Source organism: Ovis aries, chromosome 8 (genome assembly GCF_016772045.2).
Source record: "Ovis aries strain OAR_USU_Benz2616 breed Rambouillet chromosome 8, ARS-UI_Ramb_v3.0, whole genome shotgun sequence".
NCBI classification, from domain to species: Eukaryota; Metazoa; Chordata; class Mammalia; order Artiodactyla; family Bovidae; genus Ovis; species Ovis aries.
Genome location: NC_056061.1, coordinates 30747791 through 30761500, shown reverse-complemented (window position 1 = coordinate 30761500; position 13710 = coordinate 30747791). Strand labels below are relative to the sequence as shown.

Sequence of the window (13710 nt, the reverse complement as noted above, 5' to 3'; positions counted from 1 at the left end):
TTTGCTATGACCAGCTCATTTTCTTGGCAAAATTCTGTTATCCCCTGCCCTGTTTCATTAGCTACTCCAAGGCCAAACTTACCTGTTACTCTAGGTATCTCTTGACTTCCTACTTTTGCATTCCAGTCCTCTATGATGAAAGGCACATCTTTTTTTGGTGTTAGTTCTAGAAAGTCTTATAGGTCTTCATAGAACCATGCAGCTTCTTTGGCATTAGTGGTTGGGGCATAGATTTGGATTACTGTGATACTGAATGGTTTGCCTTGGAAATGAATCGAGATCATTCTGTTGTTTTTGAGATTGCACTCAAGTATTGCATTTCAGGCCTTTGTCAACTATGAGGGCTACTCCATTTCTTTTAAGGGATTCTTGCCAACAGTATATATATAATGGTCATCTGAATTAGATTTTCCATTCCTACCCATTTTAGTTCACTGATTCCTAAAATGTCAACGTTCACTCTTGCCATCTCCTGTTTGACCACTTCCAGTTTACCTTGGTCCCATCACTTCATGGCAAAGAGATAGGGAAACAGTAGAAACAGTGAGAGACTATTTTCTTGGGCTCCAAAATCACTGCAGATGGTGACTGCAGCCATGAAATTAAATGTTTGCTTCTTGCAATAAAAGTTATGACAAACCTAGACAGCATATTAAAAAGCAGAGACATTACTTTGCCAACAAAGATCCATATAGTCAAGACTGTGGTTTTTCCAGTAGTCATGTATGAATGTGAGAGTTGGACCATTAAAAAAGCTGAGCACTGAAGAATTGATGCTTTTGAACTGTGGTGTTGGAGAAGACTCTTGAGAGTCCCTTGGACTGCAAGGAGATCAAACCAGTCAATCCTAAAGGAAATCAGTCCTGAATAGTCATTGAAAAGACTGAAGCTGAAGCTACAGTACTTTGGCCACCTGATTCGAAGAGCTGACTCATTTGAAAAGACCCTGATGCTGGGAAAGATTGAAGGCAGGAGGAGAAGGGGAAGACAGAGGATAAACTGGTTGGATGGTATCACCAATTTGATGGACATGAGTTTGAGCAAACTCCAGGAGTTGGTGGACACGGAAGCCTGGCATGCTGCTGTCTATAGGGTCACAGAGACTCGGACATGACTGAGCAACTGAACTGAATTTTCCTTGATTCATGAACCTAACATTCCAGGTTCCTATGCAATACAGTTCTTTACAGCATCAGACTTCACTTTCACCACCATACACAGCCACATCCTGGTGTTTTTTTCCACTTTGGCTCAGCTTCTTCATTCCTTCTCGAGCTATTTCTCCACTCTACTCTAGTAGCATATTCACCACCTACTGACCTGGGGGTTCATCTTTCAGTGTCATATCTTTTTGCCCTTTCATACAGTTCATGGGGTTCTCAAGGCAAGAATGCTGAAGTGGTTTGCTATTCCCTTTTCCAGTGGACCACGTTTATTCAGAACTCTCCACCATGACCTGTCCATCTTGGGTGAACCTATATGGCATGACTCATATTTTATTGAGTTAGGTAAGGTTGTGGTCCTTGTGATCAGATTGGTTAGTTTTCTGTGATTGTGATTTTCGTTCTCTCTACCCTCTGATGGATGAGCATAAGAGGCTTGTGCAAGCTTCCTGATGAGAGAGACTGGGTGTAGGGAAAACTTGGTCTTCCAAGTTTTCAGTTCAGTTCAGCTCAGTTCAGTTTCTCTGTCATGTCAGACTCTTTGTGACCCAGCGGACTGCACGCTAGGCTTCCCTGTCCATCAAAAACTCCCAGAGCTTACTCAAACTCGTGTCCATCAAGTTGGCGATGCCATCCAACCATCTCATCCTCTGTCTTCCCCTTCTCCTCCTGCCTTCAGTCTTTCCCAGCACCAGGGTCTTTTCTAATAAGTCAGTTCTTTGCATCAGGTGGCCAAAGTATTGGTGTTTCAGCTTCAGCATCAGTCCTTCCAATGAATATTTAGGACTGATTTCCTTTAGGATTGACTGGTTGTATCTCCTTGCAGTCCAAGGGACTCTCAAGAGTCTTCTCCAACACCACAGTTCAAAAGCATCAATTCTTCAGTGCTCAGCTTTTTATATAGTCCAGCTCTCTCCATGGCCATATTCAGTAAATCTTTAATCCAATTTTCTGCTCATGGGTGGGGCTGTGTTCCCTCCCAGTAGTTTGGCCTGAGGCCAAACTATGGTAGGGGCAATGGCGGTAATGGCAACCTCCTTCAAAAGGACTTAGGCCAGCACGCTGGCCTGCCAGGACTGTTGTAGCCAGTGCCCCTGACCCCGAGGCAGGCCAGTGTCGATCTATGCCTCCACCAGAGACTCCCTATCACACACAGGCAAGTCTGGCTCAGTCTCTTATGGGGTCATTGCTCCTTTCTCCTGGGTCCTGGTACCTTCAAGATTTTGTTTGTGTCCTTGAAGAATCTCTGTTTCCCCAATCCTGTGGAAGTTCTGTAATCAAATCCTGCTGACTTTGAAAGTCAGGTTCCCTGGGGATACTCGGTCTCTTGCCGAATCCCCAGGTTGGGAAGTTTGTTGTGGGGCCTAGAACTTTCACAGCAATATGAGAACATCTTTGGTATCATTGTTCTCCAGTTTGTGAGCTGTCCTCCTGGTGGCTGTACAGTGGAGCTAATGGCAACCTTCTTCAAGAGGAGTTATGCCACACAGCGCCTCCCAGGACTGTGGTAGCCAGAGCTCCTGTCCTTGCAGTAGGCCACTGCTGACTCATGCCTCTACAGGAGACCCTCAAACACTCAGAGGCAGATCTGGCTCCATCTCTTGTGGAGGGGTCACTGTTCCTTTCCCTTGGTCCTGCTGCACACAGGGTTTTGTTTGTGCCCTCCAAGCGTCTCTGGTGGGTATGAGGTTTGATTTTAAATGCAGTTGCGCCCCTCCCACTGCCTTGTTGTGGCTTCTCCTTTGCCCTTGTTGTGGGTATCTTTTTCTGGTGGGTTCCAACATTCTCCTATTGATGGTTGTTCAGCAGCTTGTTGCAATTTTGGTGTTTTCAAAGGAAAAGATGAGTGCACATCCTTCTACTCCACCACCAGGAAGTGGCTTCTTGATGGGCTCAGTCCAGGGGGATACAAGGAGATCAGAGGGAGGGAGGGAAGGCGAGGCATTTACTCACCCTGATCCCTTCCGGCAGAGTGGCTGCAGGCTCCTCTCAGTGCCCTACTGAGCATAGTCCTCCACTCTGCCTATCCTGCGATTTGCTCTACATGCTCTTCAGACCAGTTAGCAGCTCTGGATCACGACCCCTGGGGGCCTCTCCATGCCCTATGCACACCCTTATCCTGTTGTTAGACTCTCTTTGAATCCTCCCACTCTTCCTGTATTTGCTTACACCTGGCTGATACACCTTCTCTCCCAGTCAGCCATGTATGCACTGACAGGTCTGAGTCAAGCCTTTCACTCTCTGTAAGTACATTTATTCATTCAGCAGACATCTTTCAAATACCTATTTTCTGTGTGTGTACCGAGCATGCATGCTCAGTCATGTCCAATTCTTTGCGACCCCATGGACTGAAGTTCGCCAGGCTCTTCTGTCCATGGGATTTTTTTCAGGCAAGAGTACTGACGTGAGTTCCCATTTCCTTCTCCAGGGGATCTTCCCAACCCAGGGATCAAACCCATGTCTCCTACACTGGCAGGCAGATTCTTCACCACTGAGCTACCTTGGAAGCCCATTATGTGTATGAGGTGCCTCTTATGAGCCACTTTTTATTTTTTTTATTTTTTAGTTTTTTATTTTTTAAATTTTAAAATCTTTAATTCTTACATGCGTTCCCAAACATGAACCCCCCTTCCACCTCCCTCCCCATAACATCTCTCTGGGTCATCCCCATGCACCAGCCCCAAGCATGCTGTATCCTGCGTCAGACATAGACTGGCGATTCAATTCTTACATGATAGTATACATGTTAGAATGCCATTCTCCCAAATCATCCCACCCTCTCCCTCTCCCTCTGAGTCCAAAAGTCCGTTATACCCATCTGTGTCTTTTTTCCTGTCTTGCATACAGGGTCGTCATTGCCAGCTTCCTAAATTCCATATATATGTGTTAGTATACTGTATTGGTGTTTTTCTTTCTGGCTTACTTCACTCTGTATAATAGGCTCCAGTTTCATCCATCTCATCAGAACTGATTCAAATGAATTCTTTTTAACGGCTGAGTAATACTCCATTGTGTATATGTACCACTGCTTTCTTATCCATTCATCTGCTGATGGACATCTAGGTTGTTTCCATGTCCTGGCTATTATAAACAGTGCTGCGATGAACATTGGGGTACATGTGTCTCTTTCCATTCTGGTTTCCTCGGTGTGTATGCCCAGCAGTGGGATTGCTGGGTCATAAGGTAGTTCTATTTGCAATTTTTAAGGAATCTCCACACTGTTCTCCATAGTGGCTGTACTAGTTTGCATTCCCACCAACAGTGTAGGAGGGTTCCCTTTTCTCCACACCCTCTCCAGCATTTATTGCTTGCAGATTTTTGGATCGCAGCCATTCTGACTGGTGTGAAGTGGTACCTCATTGTGGTTTTGATTTGCATTTCTCTAATAATGAGTGATGTTGAGCATCTTTTCATGTGTTTGTTAGCCATCCGTATGTCTTCTTTGGAGAAATGTCTATTTAGTTCTTTGGCCCATTTTTTGATTGGGTTGTTTATTTTTCTGGAATTGAGCTGCATAAGTTGCTTGTATATTTTTGAGATTAGTTGTTTGTCAGTTGCTTCATTTGCTATTGTTTTCTCCCATTCAGAAGGCTGTCTTTTCACCTTGCTTATATTTTCCTTTGTTGTGCAGAAGCTTTTAATTTTAATTAGATCCCATTTGTTTATTTTTGCTTTTATTTCCAGAATTCTGGGAGGTGGATCATAGAGGATCCTGCTGTGATTTATGTCTGAGAGTGTTTTGCCTATGTTCTCCTCTAGGAGTTTTATAAAAAATATGGAACGCTTCACGAATTTGCGTGTCATCCTTGCGCAGGGGCCATGCTAATCTTCTCTGTATCGTTCCAATTTTAGTATATGTGCTGCCGAAGCGAGCACTAGCCACTTTTTTAAACACTGAAGATTTGGAGTGAGTGAAATGGAGAAAGTCCCTGCTCCCTAGGAACTTCTGTTCTGACAGAAAGTGTTAGCCACTCAGTCGTGTCCAACTCCTTGCGATGGACTCTAGCCCACCAGGCTCCTCTGTCCATGGCATTCTTCAGGCAAGAATGCTGAAGTGGGTAGCCATTCCCTTCTCCAGGGGATCTTCCTGACCCAGGGGTGGAAACTGGGCCTCCCATGTTGCAGGCAGATTCTTTACCATCCAAGCCACCGGGGGAGCCCACAGGCAATCAAACAGATACATTGCATGGTTAGCTAGATAGGTGCTCAGGGGGAATAGCACAGGTGAAGGGAACACAAACAATGGCAAGGATGCTGTTTTAGACTGCATGAGCCCTCACAGGAGGCCTCCCTGAAGGGAGTGAATTAAGTGAAAAATGCCCAGGAGGCTGTGTGGGAGGAAGTCATTCCAGAAGAAAGAGTAGGAGGCATGGAGGCTCTTGACACAGTTGAGATGTGGTAAGGAGAGCAGGAGGCCTGCAGGGGAGCGAATGAAGCCAAGACTAGGCAGATGGGAAAGGCAGGGGCCAGGTCACACAGGGGCTTGACGGCCATGGTCAGAACTTTGAATTTCAGAACCTCATGGAACACACTGGAGGACTTTAAGCAAGGGAGTGATGTGATTTGACTTGTGGTTTTAAAAGGATCATTATTCAGCATGACCACAAGAAAAAGGCCCCTAGATAGCATGGTCAAATGACAAAAATAACACAATTTAGTAACAAGTTTGTCCTTTATTCAAGGGAAAACAGCTGGGGGAGTGCAGTGCCTCACGGGCAGTAGACCTCTCTTCCTGAGGGGTTTTGGGCAAGAGGGAGATTTATGCAGTGTTAGAAGTGGCAACATGGAAATAGCAGGTCTGAGTTTCTAGCGTAAGGTGATCTAAAGCTGAGTTGGAGAATGGTGATTGGCATGTGTTAGGTTTCCTTGACAAGTGTTTCCTGTAAAAGCAGGCTGACTTAGGTTTAGGTTTAGGTTTGTGATGAGGGCTGGGTTACTGGGGCAGCCTCTATTTTATGGGTCCCAATATACGAATTACCTTTATCAGCAACTAGCCTTGCCTCTTCCTATGTGGCCTCAGCCACATCTCCTGTCTCCCTGGCCATTTTTTCTTTTAAGTCTCAACCTTTTTTCTATTTTTCTCTGCTAAACCCAGGGTCACCTTATTTGAAATGTCTATCTACTAAAATGCACAGATTTTGAAATTATTATCTTCTTTTTCTCATTATTCGATTATTGTAGAGGCCCATTCAGTATGCATCTCCTAAATGGAAGAGGGGCTTCCCTGGTAGCTCAGCAGTAAAGAATCCGCCTGCCAATGCAGGAGACATGGGATGGATCCCTGGGTTGGGAAGATCCCCTGTAGAAGAAAATGGCAACCCACTCCGGTATTCTTGCCTGGGAAATCCCATGAACAGAGGAGCCTGGTGGGCTACAATCCATGGAGTCACAGAGTTGAACACAACTTAGTGACTGAATGATAAAAACAAAATGGAGGAGAACTTATCGATTGATGAGTCTTGCTGCTGTGTGACCCCTCCTAGGAAGTTTCCTTCTGTTAGTGAACAAGGTATTTGATATTCGAAAGCATAAGGGGGTGCCAGGGGTGGGAGCGGGGAGATGCCCTAGTGTTTACCGCATAGTGAGGAGCAGGGAAGATAACAGCATCTGAAAAGCCAGGAGAGAGCAAAGGATCTCCCTTATCTCCTTCTGAACCAAGAAAGTGGTCAACCTTTCCACTTAGAAGGAGAACTAAACATTTGCTACCTTTGTTAACTCCCAAATGTGCTATTCTCAATCCCTTCAATGGCTGCCTATTGATCACCAATAAAGGCCTAGGAAATCCTGATGGAAACCCTGTGTCCCAGCCAGTGTTTTCATTTTGCTAAGTCACTGCAGTCAGGTCCAGCTCTGTGCAACGCTATGGACTATAGCCCACCAGGCTCCTCAGTCCATGGGATTTCCCAGACAAGAACACCAGACTGGGTAACCATCTCCTTCTCCAGGGGATCTTCCCAGTCTTTCCAGGGACTGAACCCATGTCTCTTAAGTCTCCTGCATTGGCAAATGGGTTCTTTACCACTAGCACCACCTGGGAAGCCCATTGGCTCCTCCCTAGATGGACATCTCACTTTTCCATCTCTGCTTTGCTCACACTCTTCCTTTGTCCTGGGATGCTGATCCACCCCATTTCCACCTAACAGAACTGTTTAAACCCCAGCTTGTGCCATCACTTTCACAAAGGCTTCCGTGATTGCTCTCCTTCTTTGCATTCCTAGTTTAAGAATTTCTGTGACTTATTAGATACATGCTGCTTTATTTTGTCCCCACAGAGGTGCCTATATTATGGTCCCCAGTAGGTTAGAATATCTCAAACATGTATGACTCCTTACACCTTTAAAAAATCTATTGGAAAATATGCCCCAGTGAAAAGTGGCCAATGAATATTGATTTGAATTAGTTTTCTATTGCTGCATAATATCACAAATTTATCAGCTAAAAACAACATACATTTGTCTATCTTATTCTATTGGGTCAGGTGTCTGAACAAGGCTTAACTGGATTCTCCACTCAGAGCTTCACAACCTGCAGTGGTGGTGTCAGCTGGGACTGCAGTTTCATCTGAGGCTGGGAGTCCTCTGCCAAGCCCCTGTGGTGGTTGGCAGAGTCCACTTCTTTGCAGCGATGGAACTCATAGCAGCTTGCCTTTTCAAAGCCACCCAGGGAGAGTCTTTGAGGCTTCAAGTTTCTGACCTATGGATGCTCTTTTAAAGGGCTCACTTGATTGGGTCAGGTCTACCTAGATAATCTCCCTTTTGGGTAACTCAAAGTTAACTCACTAGAGAACTTAATTACATTGTCAAAATCCCTTCACCTTTGTGGCATAATGTACCTAATCACGGGAGTGACTTCCATTGTATTGAGCACCTGCCCACACTCAAAGGGAAGGGATCACACAGGGTGCATAACAGCAGGGAGTGGGAATTTGGGGGACCATCTTAGAATTCTTCCTACCACAAATATTCTTTGAGCAGTAGTCTTAATAGAGTGTTTTTTGAGTTACAGAATCCCCAAATACTTCAAAATAGTAGAAAAAAATTAAATTAATTACTAGTTTAAATATAAAAGTCTGTAGTATCTATGAGAGAAGACACTTCCCCGATCTCTCTCGTTTTTTGATAGATTGAAAAGGGAAGACAATATTTTGAATCATTTTAGTTTGCTTGTAGCTTATTTAGAGTTGATTTCAGTTCATTTTATCCAAACTGTATACAAGAACACAGAGTTATCCTGTGTAAAAGTGACAGAATTGGGTTTGTTAAACTGTCTGAAAACAGCATAGGGTAAGGAACAGGTAAAGAATGATGGGAAATTTTTGTGTGCTATGGAGAAATTAATGCCTCCACCAGGACATGGAAAGTCAACCACAGGGGAGTCCTTAGTTTAATGAGCTCACATTACAGTGTTGTTTGCCTCTCAGAACACTATCCAGCTTTTTATTCAAATATATCCGCAGAGTTGGGGTTAACGCTGCTGGTTTCTTAATACAGCTGGGGGAATCCCTAGTTCACGCTGGTGTGAGTGAACACTCTTCCCCTGGAAGAGTCTGAGCTTTGGGGAGCCATGGCATGACCCCCTTTCAATCCGATTTGTGCCTGGGCTGATGGTTCCTGAAGGAATAAGGACAGAAAGAAAACGCTGCAGTTCAGCTGGCCTTCCCTGGTGGCTCAGATGGTTAAGAATCTGCCTTCAATGCGGGAGACCTGGGCTTGATCCCTGAGGTAGGAAGATCCTCTGGAGAAAGGAATGACTGCCAGCTGCAGTATTCTTGCCTAGAGAGACCCATAGACAGAGGAACCTAGCAGGCTACAGTCGATGCGGTTGAAAAGAGTCAGACATGACTGAGCGACTCACACACACACAGTTCAGTTAGTGAGGGGAAGATCTCACCAGGAGCACTATGAAAGAGGAATTGGAACCTAAGACAATAGATTGAGCAGATTTTGAAAAACAGTGGAAGGCAATTTAAAAATTAATTTCTTTTGCAGAAATTTGAAGTTTCTATATTGAATTTTTGCACTAAGAGTTGTCAGGCCCTGTGAACACATGCTCTGTATTTATTCACGTGCATACTCCATGACTAGTAACTGAAGTATGTTGATGTGAATTTTTTCCAGTGTGATCCAGAAGGGCAGGGCCAGTGAATGTGGGAGGAAAGTCAGGCATTGGCAGTTTTGCTTTCTTTTGCATCTGGTTCTGCTCTGTGCTTTGCACAGACCCAGCCATAGTGTCAGGGCCAGGAATTTTTCACCATATTCCTGCCTCCCTGCTCCCAAATTCAGATTCCCACAGGTAGAGAGAGAATGAGTGGGTGAAGAAAGGCCCTGAAGAAGAGGAGAGGCCCTGGGGAACTGGGGAACTTGACCCAGGGCAGGAACGAGGCATGCCAGATTCTCAGGCCTTCCCCCATGCCCTGTAAGGAGTCCTGTTGCTGGCTCTGAGCATCTAGCCCCTCCCCCCCTTTTTTTTTCAATTCACACTTTAAAAAAATGTGTAGTAATGAAACAGTACAGTGCCTGCAGTGTTGCTGGAAAGTAAATGAAACTGGCAACTCTTCCTCTCATCTCTGGGTGAAGTTAATTTAATGAAGTTTCCTCTTGCAAGAGGATTTCATTGGTTTAAAAACAAAACTACGTGCTTGCTATTTTTACTTCATTCATTATGATAATCACAAAGCATGACCCTTTTTCAAACACTTGATTGAAACAAAATGATGTCATGTCAGAGTGGTTATTACTTATGCTGATTAATGAACTTCCCACTACAAAGATGGCTTTGCCGGGGCCACATGTGGATGAGGCACTGGTGGAGAGACTGACTCCCCACCCAGAGCTGTAAAATGCCGGAGAGCAGCTGAGGACAGACACTGGTGCCTTCTGTCTCTTTTACAGGGAATAAGAGCACATCTGGCTCTTCATAGAGCCAGCGATGCCAGTTACAAACTGTCACTTACATCTTTCCCACCAGATTGTGATCTGATAGGTGACTGGTTCAGCCTTCAGGTAAAGCGTAGAGGTAGAGCTTTGAGAATGGAAAGGGGTTCCAGTTTGCTCTAGGTTCGAGGACATGGTTTGAGGACATTTCCGTGTGGACATATTTACTGTGCTGGGCTGGAAGAAGCACAAGCTGGAATCAGGATTGCCGGGAGAAATATCAATAACCTCAGATATGCAGATGACACCACCCTTATGGCAGAAAGTGAAGAGGAACTAAAAAAAAAACCTCTTGATGAAAGTGAAAGTGGAGAGTGAAAAAGTTGGCTTAAAGCTCAACATTCAGAAAATGAAGACCATGGCATCTGGTCCCATCACTTCATGGGAAATAGATGGGGAAACAGTAGAAACAGTGTCAGACTTTATTTTGGGGGGCTCCAAAATCACTGCAGATGGTGACTGCAGCCATGAAATTAAAAGATGCTTACTCCTTGGAAGAAAAGTTGTGACCAACCTAGATAGCATATTGAAAAGCAGAGACATTACTTTGCCAACAAAGATCCATCTAGTCAAGGCTATGGTTTTTCCTGTGGTCATGTATGGATGTGAGAGTTGGACTGTGAAGAAAGCTGAGCACCGAAGAATTGATGCCTTCGAACTGTGGTGTTGGAGAAGACTCTTGGGAGTCCCTTGGACTGCAAGGAGATCCAACCAGTCCATTCTAAAGGCGATCAGCCCTGGGATTTCTTTGGAAGGAATGATGATGAAGCTGAAACTCCAGTACTTTGGCCACCTCATGCAAAGAGTTGACTCATTGGAAAAGACTCTGATGCTGGGAGGGATTGGGGGCAGGAGGAGAAGGGGACGACCAAGGATGCAATGGCTGGATGGCATCACTGACTCGATGGACACGAGTCTGAGTGAACTCTGGGAGTTGGTGATGGACAGGGAGGCCTGGCGTGCTGCGATTCATGGGGTCGCAAAGAGTTGGACATGACTGAGTGACTGAACTGAACTGAACTGAGTTAAGGATGACCCACACCAGACTCCTGAGCCTCTACTGAAGCTCCCAGGGTTCTCTGAGGCATCACAGGTTCTTTGGAGTCATCCCTCCCTCTCAGTGTCTGTTTTCCCACGGCCCTTTCTTTTTTCCCCCTATTCCCACATTTGGTGGTCACTTCAGGCTCCTCAGTCCTTCATGTCTCAACTGCTGAGTCCAGGTCCCCATCCTGTTGGGCCCACTGAAGCCTGCCGTGGTTGTCTTCCTCCAGCACTGCTTTGGATCATGTCAAACACGACACATCAAACGTTTCCTGCTCAGACACTGGCCAATAGTTCTTATTTCTCATAACATCACACCTAGTCTTCTTGACTGGCTTCTCAAGGCCCTCCCAAAACTAAATCAATCTTATTTTTCCAACCTCCTACTTGCTTACCCCAGTAACCTCCACGTCTGGTCACTCCAGTGAACTACCCATGCCCATTGTCACCTCATTGCCTTTCTTCTGCTGTTCCCCTTGCCTGGAATGCCATTCTGCGACCCTTGCCTCATTGCATCTATCCTTCAAGGCAGTCCCAGGTCTTTCCTGCAGTCTTCTGACACATCCTCACTGATCTCTTGCTCTTTGAACTCTTGAAGCATTACAAATGTCTCTTCTACACATATTAGTGCTTAATTATATGTCTGCCTGTCCACTAGTGGTTGTTTTATAGACAAGTCTATAAACTTCTAGAAGTCAAAATAAGCCTTATGTTCTCCACCTCTCACAAAGTGAGTCCATGGTAGGTACTTCATAGAAGATAGTAATTGTTTCATGGTTTTTCTGTCCAGGTTGAATCAGTAAAAGGAGTCTTATTTTCAGATTAGGGTTATCAAATTATATATGTGTATGTGTGTATATATGTATATATTTCCCCAAATGTTTTAATATCAATTATTTATGTTAAATTACAGAATTAAAGTTAGATTATAAAGACTTTATCTGTTACCAACCATAGTACCATAATTAGGATACATGTATTTTGAGTATCAGTTCATATGGCTCCCCTTCTATAAAGTACTACCTTTTCTACACAGGTTATCCATTAATGGTAACTGTCATCATATGCCCACTGCATCCTATATATACGTTTAAACAATAACATTGCTTTGTTCTGTCTTTTCACACATCTGCCTTCTTTCCTTCTCATTTACCCAAAACTGTGAGTTCCTTGATGGCAGAGACTGTCTTTTAATTCCTGAATCTATAGAAACTGACAAAGTTGGTAACTGATAAATTGTTGAATGAATAAATGAACTGTAAGAGCCCTCAGGGAATCATGAGTGTGACATTCTATAAATACAGTCACAGTTGGCACATGATCATTGATTCTTTCATAAATTTTTAATATTTTTAAATGGTTATTTAAGATCATTTTTTTAGGAGAGTCTAACTCTCAGTCTATTCAAAAATTTATCTTTTTACATAGCTGATTACAGAGGAAATTACAGCTGAGTTTGCCAAGCCTAGAGAAATTTATATTTTAAAAATAAGTGTGGCTATCTACTTCCTATAACTTTTCTTTAGAATGTTGTTGTTGTTCAGTTGCTGAGTCATATCTGACTCTTTGCAACCCACAGACTGCAACATGTCAGGCTTCCCTATCCTTCACCATATCCCTGAGTTTGCTCAAACTCATGTCCATTGAGTCAGTGATGCCTCCAAGCATCTCATCCTCTCTCATTCCCTTCTCCTCCTGCCTTCAGTCTTTCCCAGTATCAGGGTCTTTTTCTAATAAGTCAGCTCTCTATTAGTTTAGAATAGCACTCTTAATCAAAAACTGCTGGGAGCCAGCATGAGGAGCCCCGCCCACAGCAAATGTCATGAGGTTAAGGGACCCGACAGGCAAAGGCGAGTCGGGCCTTAAGGGAGCTTCGCTGGATCTGCTCGTGCATCTGCCCCCAAACCAGAGTCTGCCTGCTTCACTGTGTTATGCTTTCCACCTACTCTTCTGACATTAACAGGAGGCTATCCCCCCACCACCTTTTTCTGGAAAAGGTTAACTTAGAGCTTTTAGATAATAAATCTCCTGGGCATAATAAGAGTGTTTCAATCCAAAAACCCCTCTGATGGCTTTCTAGCCTGCCTGGCAGACTCTTACAGCTGCACCTGTGATTGTTTGCAGCCTCCTGAATGCAAGAGGCACAGGAAGCTTAAAACATCCTAGGAATGTAGGGGCTTCCGAGGAGTCAAAATCATTAGAATAGGACTGATTAAGGGTTTCATTTGTTGAGCCAATACTTACTGCCAAGTTTTCATATCTTTTATTTGTAGATATAGTTGGTATATAGAAAAAACAGGTAGTAAGTAGCCCTGGTATTAGCAACATTAGATCTTTGAGTTAAATACTTTCTTTGTTATAACCCACTGCACCTTTGTTCTACAGGAATGTAACTTTATTTAGTACTTTGAGAATTATACAGATTAAAGAAAAAACACTTCAAGGGAAAAGAGTTTTCTGGTTGATAGACATTTATCTAGGAAAAGAGCCACAAAAATGTTAACAGGCCCCCTGGCCAGAAGATGATGTAAAACCACCTAAGACCTTTTGTATACGGGAAGGTATGCAAAAAG

At 44.1% G+C, this 13710-nt stretch overlaps 1 protein-coding gene and 1 non-coding gene across 3 annotated transcripts in view; one reads left to right on the top strand and one right to left on the bottom strand.

The window, feature by feature from the left end:
• CRYBG1 (crystallin beta-gamma domain containing 1) overlaps positions 1-13710 on the top strand; it is a 225633-nt gene that overhangs the window by 138529 nt on the left and 73394 nt on the right. The gene's annotated exons all lie outside the window — the stretch shown is intronic.
• LOC114116251 (U6 spliceosomal RNA) lies at positions 4933-5039 on the bottom strand. The gene has a single exon (XR_003590240.1). It is a non-coding gene; the product is annotated as a U6 spliceosomal RNA (small nuclear RNA).